Source organism: Echinops telfairi, unplaced genomic scaffold, assembly GCF_000313985.2.
Source record: "Echinops telfairi isolate 266 unplaced genomic scaffold, ASM31398v2 ScPeMD7_7469;HRSCAF=8507_1, whole genome shotgun sequence".
NCBI classification, from domain to species: domain Eukaryota; kingdom Metazoa; phylum Chordata; class Mammalia; order Afrosoricida; family Tenrecidae; genus Echinops; species Echinops telfairi.
The window spans coordinates 120991139-121004288 of NW_022111373.1; the positions used below are offsets into that span (position 1 = coordinate 120991139).

The 13150-nt window shown below is 39.0% G+C and overlaps 1 non-coding gene and 1 pseudogene across 1 annotated transcript; both read left to right on the forward strand.

The window, feature by feature from the left end:
• The window catches only part of LOC115873757, a 156741-nt pseudogene that overhangs the window by 72024 nt on the left and 71567 nt on the right, over positions 1-13150 (forward strand).
• LOC115873822 lies at positions 693-799 on the forward strand. The gene has a single exon (XR_004048607.1). It is a non-coding gene; the product is annotated as a U6 spliceosomal RNA (small nuclear RNA).

Consider the following 13150-nt stretch of genomic DNA (forward strand, 5'->3'; position numbering starts at 1 on the left):
CTATTGAAGTCTAATAAGATGTTCTACACATGTTTAAATTCTTTTTTGTAACAGCTTTTAAATTCTATGCCACTGCCTAAAAAATAGTTAAAATAAATAGCATTACCATATACCACATGGGGATAATTTATGATGGACTCCAATAAAATGACAATGATGTCTCTAAAGTGAACCAATGACATATATAAACTTCTCACTTGACTGTAACCCTAATATAATAAAATCAGTTCTTGTGACGTGGCCCTGCTTGGTACTCGTCCTCATGAGATCAATAAAAATATGGGTCCTATAGCAAAGTCTGGTGAAGAAATCAGATGGTGCCTGGATATTAGAAAAGGTATCATCTGGGGTCTTAAAGGCTCATCTCAAAACAAGTGGCCATATAAGTGTGGAGTCAGCCAAACCCACATGACAGAAGCACATCAGCCTGTGTGATACAAAGATTGTAAATAATAAAATCCAAACTGGGAGGAGGGAATAATACTAGAGCCTACATTTTAACCAGGAGGTTTGTGCAATGTTATGGGTGACAGTGGAAGCCCACTCTCACTTTTCAGAAGCATTATGACTATCTTTCAATACATTCAATATTTTTCTCCAACGCTATATCCAACTGCATCAATTCTTTTCCTGTCTTCCTTATCTATTGTTTAATTTCCACATGCATATGAGCTAATGAAAAGAGCATGGCTGTGCTTGCTTTGGAAGCACACATACTAAAATTGGAACAATACAGAAAAGATTAGCATGGCCCCTGTGCAAAGATGGCATGCAAATTTGTGAAGTGTTTCATATTTTTGGAGTGGTGTTCTAGTTGAATTATAATATGGTGTATCTCAGAAAAAAATAAATATCAAGTATTAAAAAACAAAGAAAGAAAGAAAGAAAGAAAGAAAAGAACATGGCTTGGTCAAACACACTTTAGGCTTTTGCAGCAGATTTGGCCTTGCAATATATCATTTGATTTTTGACTGCTGCTTCCATGAGTATTGATCGTGCCATCAAATTGAATAAAATCCTGGATAACATCAATGTTTTCTTTATCATAACTTATCGGTTGGTCCAGTGTGTGGGTTTTGTTTTTTTGTAACATTGAGTTGCAACGCATACTGAATATTACAGTCTTAGATCTTTAGCCATAAATATTTTAAGTCTTAACTTTCACCAATGAAGGTCGTGTAATCAGCATATAAAAATTGTTAATAAGCCAATCTTAATATCACATTAAGGTAAGGTAAGGGTTGAATTTTGACACGAGTTATTGAATGTTTTACGAAGAAATGTGTGTGAAAATTAACATGGTTAGAAAATAAATAATTGTTCCTATGGAGTGGATTCCAACTCCTGAAAACCTCAAATAATAAAAATAGAACTGTCCCCAGGGTTACCCTGACTCTCATTTTATGGGATCAGATCAATGCATCTTTCTGTGGTTCTGATCCATGGATTCAACTGATCAGTCTTTCAATCAGAAGTTTAGCACAAAACAATTTGCACTAACTATTTAAAAAATTTTTAAAAAGCAAAACAAAACAAAATAGTGGTTGCAGTCCAATTCATTCTGACAGTAGCATGACAGAGGAGAGCTCCCTCGTAGGATGTAACAGGTTGTGATACTTAAGTTAGGGGAACTACCAGACCTTTCTCTCCTATAGTGTGGCTGCTGGGCTGAAACCACTGTGGCACGAAGGCTTTTGCACACCAATGGATTCAGTATAGCAATTAGAATACTGAATATGGACATCCTTGATATTCAGCAGCAAGTGCTTCAAATCTTCCTCTCTTTGAATAAGCACATTTGCTATCCATAAAGTTTTCAGTGGCTAATTCCTCTGAAGTGGACAGCCTATTCCTTCTTCATTGTCTGTAATCTCTACTGAAACTTGGTCCCTTTAGGTGACTGCTGGTATTTGAAATTCTAGTGACGTAGATCCCAGCATCAGACCAAGAGGAGGACCACCACAGTGTGACAAACTGACAGAGAAGTGATGGAGGTAGGTTCACTTCCATTACAAGGGTTCACAAGTCCCACATCTGTGGGCCAATTACAAGGGTTCACAAGTCCCACATCTGTGGGCCAAGTAGCAGGTTGAAGGCCTCCTATGTCTCAAGAATAAGAGGTCAGAAAATGCAAAATGAATGCAGGATCTAGAGAGATCTTTTATAGGACATCCTTTTCTTTCTTTCTTTTTCTTTTTTTTAAAATAATGGATATAGGCCACATTGCCAAGGAAATCCCTCTTCCAACTGACAGGATGCTCACATAACATCACACGATGGGAGGCGTCTTCATGTTGCTGCTGTAGTTATTGAGTTGGCACTGACGCAATGAGATCATGTGTACTTCATAAATAGAAATATATTTACATCCAGAAATGGCTTACACATTTGTAGAAACAGTTAAATCCAGTCTAGTTCAAGTAAAGCTTCTCCTGACTCATGGAAGCTGATGAACTGGATCAAGATGACTAGAAGAGACAGTGGTGGAGTGTGGGGCTGGGTTGGGTGGTGGTGGTGTGGAGAGAAAGGCTGGCAGATGGCGAGGTCATTATGAATCCAAAGTTGGCCCAATGAATCTATCATGAGTAGTCTGCTGACAGCTCCTGGGATGGGCATGTAACAGAACAGGAAATCAAGGAATCAGATGCAAGATTCAGCTCCAGCCAAAGGCAAAAGGACAACGAGGATGGGACTCTGCTCAGTCTCTCTCTCTTATACGAAATCTCACACTCGTAAGGAGATGTCATTGACTGCCACCTTATTGATAGCTGGGCTCTACCCCTACCCTTACCCAGGAGTGTCTAGTTGACAGAATCTCTAACCATCACACTGACTCTGCTTCGAAACTTAGTAGACACATTTAAATCACAAAATCACAAATGATAATCAATAAATAATATTTTCCTAGATTACGGTCTCTAATCTAGTGGCATCCAAAATTACCATATGTGGTAGATAGACAAAGCACTAAGTAAAGTTAAGTCTTAGAATGGTTTCCTTTGTAATTCCAATTCATTAATTCCATTATTAAAAGGACCCAGTTGCTGCTAATGAAATCTTTACCAATAGCGTGGTATTTGGTTAAAACAATCAAACCAAATTCATTGCTGTTGAGTTGAATCCAACTAATATCAATCCCATGTACTTTGTTATCTCTTGCAATAAAGGTGGAAAAAAGTCCTTGGGCTCAAAGATTTCTACAAGCTAGAAAATGTTGCTGGACTATAATGATATTTCTAAATTTTATTAAACTGATTTGCCAGATTTTCAATATCAATTCTTATTTCTAAGCATCAATAAATATGATGAGTTCAGTTTAAATAGATTCAAGTATTAAAAAAGAGCAATAAAAAATAAACCACTGTAAGGAAAACTATATTATAGGTGTTTTTCTAATATGGTGAAAACGTTAAAGATGGTCAGTGAAGCACTGCTTTGATGCAACCCTTTCCTATGAAAAGAAGAAAGTGTCAGATTGATTGGTTGGCTTGTCCTTTGCTCCCACAGCTAGCAAATGACAGAACTAAAATTAGAGTCCTTGAATTTCACCCAAGTGCTTTATCCATATCACCAAAATGGCCTGGTTTTCTCATGCTGGAATGGAATAGTACAATTATTAATTAGGTGCTTGCCGAGAAAAAACACTGTGTTAACCTCAAACTGCCATTTCCTTATTAGGTCATAAACAGAAGGGACAATAGGAAGAATAATGATTTTCTCTCGAATGCAAAGTTCCTGCAGAGATAGATGTACCATAATGCTAATGAAGCTGAAGTTTCAGTCTGAAACTATCCAAGCCTCTGGAAATATTTTCCCCTTGTCATATGCTTTGGTAAAATTTAGAAAGGTGAAATATTTATTCAACTATTATTTTTATAAACTCTACAAAATTATATAAACTTCAGGACTCAAACTTCCAGAAATTTCATATGTGTTCAATCCACGATAATTTTATTCTAGTGATAAGAAAACATACTTCTACCACTTAAAAACCCTATTCTTTATCATCTGCTTAGAAATTGTAAACAAATCCTTCTCACTGATTACATATATATTTGTTAAGAACAAGGAATTCAACATGTATTTACTCTTGACCTATGTGGGAAAGTGAAATTTCTTGATATGCCTCTTTTATCCATGTCTCTTTAAATCCCACCAAATGTTTGCATGGGCCATGCATAGAGGGCATGTTAAATACTAATGAAGAGAGTTGGTCAGTTGAATTGCCATTCCCCTGGCTCTACAAATGAGCCATCTCAGAAGCAGGAACAGAGGGACATCTTAGGACCATCAAGGAAAAAAGCCACCAGTGGAGACCATTTGAAATCTCCTTATGAAACGGCAGTGGCTGACACCAGGGGCACAGAGACCATGGGACCAAAGGAGCCAGCATGAGACCAGAGGTCTCGGTAAAGAGACCAGGAGATAGGACAGAGGGGCAGTGCTGAAAATATGAAACTCTGAGACAAAGCCGAGGGATGGCTTCCTGGTGTTTGGAGGTAGAGGCCAAGGAACCACATGGCTGTGGAGGGATGTTTCTGTGGACCAAGGCTATATCCTTCATGTTTTCTGATCTTGGATTGTGGGAACCTGTTAACTACCTGTGGTAATGACATAATCTGGTGTCACTTTGGGACTTGAGAGGATTAAGAGTGAAGGGGTGGAGTCTAGTCTGTCAGTCAGGTCATAGCTAATAAGGCCTCTGTGCGGGCATGATCTTCCCCTGAGAATTCTGGGAATTCCTGGATTTCTTCCTTGGAGATGGGAGAGACTCTCTCACTGCTCACTCTCTGAGAGACAATCTACTGACAAGACACATGGTGCTATGCCCTGGGAGCTGGAGAAACCACATGAACATACCCTGATGCAACTAGACCTCTGGAGCCAGAGAAGCCACGTAGAGACCCCTGCAGACTGAGATGGTTACAATGCCACTGGATCCACAAGACCTCCAACCCACTGGCCTGTGAGCCTCCTGCATTCAGCATTATTGCATGTATTTCTTGAATCTGAAGAGGACTTTATAGATTGGTATCAGACATATAGGCTAATATTGAACATATGGACTTGATCTGGACTGGGCTGGGATGTTTTCTCAATATTCAACTGCTCTTGTATATGAATCTCTTTCTTATACATATATGGGTCTTCCTGGATTTGTTTCTCTAATCTACCCAGACAAACATACTCCGCTAATTAACTCCCATAATTATACTGTCTTTGTTTCTGTATGGCCATTGCAAAAGATTATCAATTTCCCAGAAGAAACATACAGTCTTGTGGGAGCAACTGTTGGTGTCAGAATAGAGGAAAAGAAGCACCAAGAGTAGAATCATGTCTGACCTCTGCCTTCTGGCAATAAGGCTTGGGATGAGAAGAAGTTGGACTCTCCTTCTTTATGTGGCCAAAGGAGGTCATACATGACACTCGCACCATTTTTACTACCTCAAATTTAATTTTCCTTGCATTGAGGTATCAACTTGTCTTACCAATTCTCTATTCAAAGCCTGATCAAATGTCATGACCATGGCAAAGCCTACCTAAACATTCCATCAAAAGTGGCATGGTCCAAGCAAATGACTGTGTTACTCTAATTGATGGTTGAAGTAATGAGATTGATTTCAAGAGTAAGATCTTTAAGGCATGATGAGGAGTCTGGAGAAAGAACACTGCTTCATGATTACAGCAACCAATAAGGGGTTGGATGGTATTAAGACAAAAGCCTTAATACATACAGAATTTTTTTTCATGAAAATGGGGAATAAATGGTATGGGCAGACAATGGGAAGATAAGAAGCTATATCTCTGATTATATAGCTGTAAAGCAAGCAAACAATAACAGAACCTGCACTTGAGTGGGATATTGAGAAATCAGTGTCCCTTAGGGGATTTTCTAGTTTCTATAAAGGCCAGAATGCGACGAGAAGCAACTTCAATAGTTTTAAGGACATAGAGGACTTTGTAGCTTACAGAAAGAGTAATTCAACCAAGTATTATAAATGATATGACTAGTCATAACCAATCATAAATAAAAAAAGTAAGATGAGACCCATTTGAATAAATATCAGCATTTAAGAATTGAATGATATATTTATATTTAATAACTTAAAAAGGTAATTGTATATATATTGCCAATTGTGGTAATAGAAAAAGGAAATGTTGCATAGTTTAAAATTAGCAAAGGTGTGATTTAGGATTGTATCCTTTCACCACATGAATTCATTCTGTATGCAGAGAAAATAATTTGAGAAGCTGGCCGATATGAAAATGGATATGAAGTCAGGATTGAAGGAAGACTCATTAACAACTTTCACTATGCAGATGACACAATCTTGCTTTCTGTAAATGAGAAGGGCTTGAAGTTCTTGCTGATGAGCATCAAGGACTACAGCTTTCGGTATTGGTTACAACTTAATGTAAAGAAAGCCAAATTCCTCACAACTGGACCACTGGCTAACATCATGATAAACAGAGACCAGACTGAAGTTGTCAAAGGTGTCACCTTGCTTGGATACATAATCAATTCTCATGGAAGCAGCAGTGAAGACACCACACAGCACATTGCATTGAATAAATCTGTTGGATATGGCAGTTTTGAAGTCTTGAAGAGCAAAAATGTTACTTTGAGGACTAAGGGGTGTGTGGTCCTTACATAATCTGCTGTCAACTTGAGAGGAGTGAATGGGGTGAAGCTTAGCATGTCAATCAGATCACAGCTTGATGACCTCCTTTGGAGCCCCTAAGAAGGTAAATAGCTCACTGGAGGGGGAATGCTCACTCACTCCCTGGGAGACATTCCTGTTGACAAACCACATGGAGCTATGCTGATGGCAGCCAGAGCCTTGGAGCTGGAGGAGCCATGTGAAGACCCATGCCAGCACTAAGCTGCTTCCACTGCCACTGGATCCACAAGACTTTTCACCCACTGGCCTGTGAGCTTCCTGCAGTCGGCACCGTTGCATTTGTTGTGTGAGTCTGAAGAGGTATTTACAGACCAGTACTGGACATACAGGCTAATGTCAGACTTATGGAATTGACCTGGATCAGGCTGGGATGTTTTCTCAATATTCAATTGCTCTTGTATATAAAGCTCTTCCATATACACGAGTCTCCCTGGATTTGTTTCTCTAGTCAACCCGGATTAACACAGTGTGCATGACCTAAGCCATGATATTTTCAAGCGTCTCATATGTAAGTGAAAGTTGGACATTGACTAAGGCAGATCAAATAGTGATTGATACATTTGAATTATGATGTCAGCAAAGAATGTTGAAAGTACCATGTACTGCCAAAAGAACAAACAGAACTCTCCTGAGAAAAGTATAGGCAGACAATATTGTAGAAGCTAGAATATATTTCGGCTCATGTACTTTAACTGTTATCAAGAGAGACCAGTCCTTAGAATTGGAAATCATGCAATAACAACAGAATGTAATATACAAATTACAAAACATTTCTCCAAAATATGAACTGAAATTTGTCAATAGGTACTTAATTGTATCCCAATGTAAAAGTGGAATGTATGTAAGGTAGCAAGGTTTTTATAAGACTTAAAATAATGCTAAATTTGATGTGTTATTGTAAGGTGCAATTGAGTCAGTCTTGAGTATGTATGGTGAGAGGATACAACACGGACACACACTTTTCCCAGTTTCAAACCATACAGTATTCTCTTGTTCTATTCCTACATTTTCTTCTTGTTCCATGTATCCATTCAGCATGAGCACAATGAAGTGTTATGGAATCCCCATTCTTCTCAAGGCTATCCATAGTTTGTTATCACAGTCATTGTCTTGGCATAGTCAATGCCTGGGTACAGTCAAGAAAACACAGGAAAACATAGTTCTGGTATCCTCTGCTTTCAGCCAAGGTTCATCTGACATCAGCAATGATATTCCTTGTTTCCCCGTCCTCTGCTGAGTCTGGCTTGAACCCTTGGCAGCTCCCTGCTACAACCATTCTTGTCTTCAGGCACATTTTATTGCAGGTGGTCTTAATGAGTTTGTCCAATAATTTCAGAATTCTTAGTAGATGATAGCGTTCTGCTGCTATTTATGATGTTTTCAATGGCGACTTCCTGAGAAAATGTTAGCCTCTCCCTTCTTCGGGTCTATTCTTAGTGCACGTTCTGAAGTTAAAATCCACTAGTGTATCATTTTCTTGAAACATTCTTCTACATCCGTACTGTTCCTGTCTTCCTGTAAAGTGGCAGCCACAGAAGAATTTAACCATCTACACATCTAAATATGCCTCGGGAGCAATTACTTGTCCATTTCATCAATCTTTATTGGGAATTAATCATCGTGATTGTCAATATCTAGCTAATTCTCTGATTTGCTCGTCAGTTCCTTTTCCCTTTCTTTCTCTCCTAGATGATAATTTTTCTCTCTTAATTCAGGCATCAACCCATTTAAATTTGGTTTCTAATTCCATCTCTCCAGTGAAACTTTAAATGTCAAAATCAGCAGAAAGTGTACCATGTCACTAAATCCTGTGATCTTATATTTCTTGACCTTGCCACGTTTGAGCTTTCAGAAACATGTGAATTGGTTGATCACTCCGTTGTCTTGCAAAGTATTATTTCAAGTTTTGAAATAAAATTTTCTCCTAATTTCCCCCCATATGTACCTGTTAGCTACTTCATCTTATTCATGATACTAGTTTATTATATCCAACACTCATAATCCAGGGGCTTCGATCTGTGTGTGATTTTATTTCCATCTAAGCTACAATTAGGTGATGACATTTAGTCAAAGTATCAGCCCATCTATATGCCAACAATTCACAATTCTATGCCTCTAACCAAATGTATGTTCTGGGTTTATGACAGGTCTTCTTGGCATCCTCACTTCTGTGTGTCACAGGTATGTCAAAGTTACATGCTTACAGCTTAAGTCTTGATTTCTACGTTATAGCTTAATTTTCTTCTAAGCCAGTGGTTCTCAACCTTCCTAATGCCACAACCCTTTAATACAGTTCCTCATGCTGTGGTGACCCCCCTAATCATAAAATTAGTTTCATTGCTACTTCATCACTGTAATTGTGCTCCTGTTATGAATCAGGCGACCCCTGTGAAAGGGGCATTCGTTTGACCCCCCCAAAGGGGTCGCGACCCACAGGTTGAGAACCGCGGTGTCTTCACTATCTTCTTATTTCCTCGATCGTTGACTTTTCTGTCTTTCTCATCCTTTACATTCAATTCATCTGCCGGTCCGTTAGGACTTTCTTCTTCTTCTTCGTTTTTCTTCAAAACATTTTATGAAGAGATAATCCAGACATAATATCATTCCATAGTCCAATCACATCAAACAGTATTATACAATTGCTAGCACAATCAATTTCAAAACATTTTCTTTACTTCCTTCTTGAACTCCTTGATATCAGCTCGCAGTTATTCACCCCCTTCCCAGCCATATGCACCCCTCACCAATTCCTCCAGGGACTCGTATTCTAATTGTTGTCTCTATAAGCTTATCAACCGGGGCTTTATATACCGAAAAACAGAAAAACATAACAAAGATTCAAGAAGGCTACCCACTGTGACAACCCATCAGAGATAAATCCCAATATGAAAAACAAACACACCTTACAAAAACCCACATCAAATATTGAAAACCAGATCGAGTCCAAAGTATATCAGAGGGGAGATCACGTGACAAGCTTTTAACCATTCAAGTCAGGTTGATCATTTTCATCTACTACGGTCATCTCTCCAATACTCTGTGTTAGGATGTACTGCTAATATACACCTTGAATTCACTTTTGAGCATTGCCCTTCACCCAGTTCTCCTTCTGTCTTGTTTAAAAGACGCGGTGACCTCTACCTTGGATTTTGTATTTTATTGCTTCACTACAACAACCTTTTTGCAACATGCGTTGGATAATGCCACTTTCCTTTGTGAAAAAGCACTTCCAATTGCACTACAATTATTGGATCTAATGATCCTAGCTAATCTCAGGACTCTCTTTTCCTGCTGTGTTCTGACTTCAACTGCACTGGCTTCTCTTCTGTTCTTTGAGCACACCAAGGGCTAAATGGCTTCACAGTGTTTACAGAAAGATAAAAAGATCAGTTCTTCTGCAGGCTCTCTGCACAATTCCTGATTTTCTTTTCAAAATTGTCTTCTTCTCATCCATTAGGTCTTGGCTAAATAACTTCTCCTAAAATAAAATTTTGTGTACCTCGTTTATTATGGATTAAATTGTGGCCCTCCCCAAGACCCTCCCCCGTTATGTACATCAAATCCTAACTTCTATGGCAGTGGTTAAAATCCCATTTTGGAAGGGGTTATTTTGTTATGTTACTTAAGTAGGATTAGTATGGGGTATATCTCGAATCATTCTTATCAGAGAGATTCAACAAGCAGCAGAGAGATGTTGAGTGTGATGGGTGCCAAGACATATGCGTATCTCCAAGCCAAGTAACTGAAGAGACAAGGTCCTTATTCAAGAGCTGACAGAGATAGACTTTCCTCCAATCAAAGCTCTAACTACAGCCTTCTAAGCTTTTCAATTGTGAGAAAATAAATGTACGCTTGCTAAAGCAACCCACTTATGGTTATTTCTATTGTGAAATCACTACAGTAACCAAGACATTATGGCACTGGCAGAGTCGGGTGCTGTTCTAACATAGATCTAAAATGCGCAAGCGATTTTGGTCTTTCGTTAGAGTGTGGAAGAGTTTTAAAGTGTCTAACAGTGAAAACATAGATTGTCTTGAAGAAACTATTTTAATAACTATGAACATCAAAGGCAACTCTCCAAAGGGCTCAGAATAAAATGAAAATTTACTACCTTCGAGTCAGTTCTGACACATGGAGACACTATAAGGCTAGAACTACCCCTGTGGATTTCCAAGACTGTAACTCTGAACAAGAGAAGAAAGCCCCATCTTTCTCCCAAGGAGTGTGTTGGTTTTGAACGGGTGACCTTGCAGTTATCAGACCAACCATTAACCCACCAAGACTCCTAGAAGGATATGGAAAGATCTATAAATCCTGTATCATAGGTAATACATATGGTACCACCAAGAAATTTTTGCTAGAAATATGGATATTAAATGTGCAGTCTTTAAAATAAAATTGCAAATATGCCACTGAACGACAAAGGATGAGAGATACTTTTATTCAGTGTCAAAGAACTTATCTGAAAAATGTCCAAATGTTTGGAGGAAGATAGAATTTTTAAGTGATGAACTTGGGTATCTGACCGATTTACAAACAGGTATCTTAAAGGATTTCTCTTTTCCACTTATAGTAACATTTAAGAGGAAACACATAAACTTTGGAAAATATAATAGAATTTAAAGATTTGGAAAATTCCATGGTGAAATCTAAGAACACATGTTCACCAATAATGTGGTTACATCATTTTTTGTTAATGAGATGAAGGCTGTGACTGCTGGTCTACCCAATGACCAATTACCAAGAAGAAACCCCATCTATTTAGACTGAAGGGACTTAGAAAGAGGAAAAGGAAGGACCACTTTCTGAGTTTTTTCATTCTACAGCCAGGAAACATACCCAAGGAGCTGCAAGTGATCACCTCCAGGGAAAGAAAAGACCACACCTGAGGTTGCTCAGAGATCAGCAGGACTGTTTGAAAGACCACAGGAAGCAGGCAGGACCTTTTTGGCTGCAAAAGGTGAGCCATGATCCGGTTCTCAAATGGGGCCATAGCTTTCTAGTTTTAAAGAGTTGGATTTTTTACAACATGGTTCTGTGGTTCTGTAGTGCGGGAATGTCAGTAAGGTGTCCACAAGGTCGATAGTTCACAACCACCAGCTGCTCTTCAGGAGAAAGACACGGCTTTCCACTCCAGTGAACAGTTACAGTCATGGGAACTCCACCCTGTCCTCCATGGGTCGTTATGATTCAATGGCAGTGAGTTTTTTGTTTTTGTTTTTTTTCCAGAAGGGGATGGACATCACTCAAAGTTGAAAGGATGGGCGTCCATTCCCAAGGGACAGACTGCTGGGACTGAGGAGGTGATGTCAGCCCTAAAGTGGACTAGGATTATGGGGCTGTCTAAAACTAAGAAATAAAGCTTCCATCCCTGAAGACCTGGCAAGCAGAGTTAAAAATTAGGGCTTAGGGGGATTCCATCTAGAACCTAGAGAATGAATTTGGAAATTATGTGATGGGGTGACTGTGGTTTGCCAGAGACAAGGACATAGATTTTGGCTGCAAAAGGTTGCATGTTAGCAAGTGAAGTGTGTCCTCCGAGGACATGTTTTTTAAATCTCAAGGTGTAGTTATAATCCTGTATTAGGCTGGGTTCTTGGAAGAAGGAAAACCAGTGTGGGAAATACACATTGAATAAAGAAAAAGAAGTCCAAAGGAAAATGCATACATTTAAATTGTGCTGGAGAAGAATATCAAAACCACCATGGACTGCTAAAAGGCCAAACCAATCTGCCCTGGAAAAAACACAGCGAGAGAACTCTTTGGATGCAAGGATGGAAAGACTTCATCTTACACACTTCAGACATGTTGTCAGGAGAGAATAGTCCTTACAAAGGACAGCAAGCTGGTACATTAGAGGGACAGTGAAAAAGAGCAAGGCCTCAACTAGATGGATCGACACAGTGGCTTCAGCCATGGGGTCAAGCACAGCAATGATTGTGAGCCTGGCCCAGTGCTGCACCGTGTCTCCTCTGTTGTTCTGTTGTGCACAGAGGTGTTAGGAGCCAGAAATGACTCCATGCCAACTAACAATCACATGGAGGCAGACTTACAGGATTTCCACTGGAATGAAGATCCTTTATATCAAGGATCATGCTTGTCTCCTAGGAGCACTGAGTTAACAGAAACGAGTAGTTTAGAAGTTGGGTGCCCAAAACGCGGGTAGATAAAGCATGAAGTAGATGGCATACAGACTTTTATAGATGGGGGAAGTACCTGATAGGATTGTAGGATTAAGGCTTAAGTGTTTATGATTCTGTGATTTTTAGGCTCAGATTTGTTTTGTTTTGTTAACTTATAGAATATAAGGTTTAAATTAGGTTGGTGCATTTTCAGTTATACCTGTTATTTGTATCATGTTAGGGGTAAATATGATTTTACTACTGTCTTTGTTTTAGAATTATGTATGGTTAAAGGGTTGTGTAAAGGTGTAAAGGTGACAAGGTGTGTTATTTGGTAGTTACATG